Genomic DNA, 798 nt, shown 5'->3' with positions numbered 1-798 from the left:
GGCACAAAATTTTGAATGTTGGTTTGTGCGCTGTGGCATGTACAAATTACAGACCTGTTCCTTTATTTAGCTTTTGTGACAAGTAAGCATCGAGCCGAGTCTTTAAGGTAGGCTACACTGTTCTATTATTTTGTGTTGTCATCGTGTATTAAGATAGTATTGTGACGACCGCTGGCTGGGTTGAGGAGAGCTGGTCCGATCCTGACCTAACTGCAACTACTATCCAGCTGTGTGCTGGCACCTAGACTGACAATGAGGAGAACACCGTCTTTGTCTTTTCTTGGCTTTATTAAGGCGTACAAAAACACGAAAGAAAAGGGTTGTAAAACGCAGCACTGTGTGCTCACTGGAAAAAGTAACAAAAACAGAACATTACAGGTCTCTTCCCGAACTTCACCATCGCCCGCCAACAGAACCTAAAACAACACGCCCACCTGTCATTCCTCTTATACCCTCCCGCACCTGTTCCTCGATCCCCCCATCCCACATTGGCCAGAACAGCGCGGCATTTTGCTAGAAAACAGCAGTAACCAATACATGAACAGCTTTCAACAACAGTGTCAAACCCATTTGCACACAACGGAACACACGAACACCAGCGGCCAGTCAGGGTCGCCACATAGCGCCCACCCGAGAGGGTTAGTGCCCCCACAACCCTCATCAGTCCAACACAAAGTCACTCAAATGTGTGGGGGCCCGGGGTGCACGTCCTGGCCGCCGGGTGGTCCCATCCACGCCAACAGACCCTTCCCCTGTACCACCAGAGTCACTAACCTCGTCGGGAGTGGAGGGGGTGTC

This window comes from Monopterus albus, unplaced genomic scaffold, assembly GCF_001952655.1.
Source record: "Monopterus albus unplaced genomic scaffold, M_albus_1.0 scaffold24.1, whole genome shotgun sequence".
Taxonomy (NCBI): domain Eukaryota; kingdom Metazoa; phylum Chordata; class Actinopteri; order Synbranchiformes; family Synbranchidae; genus Monopterus; species Monopterus albus.
Note: the sequence above shows the minus strand (reverse complement) of the source record.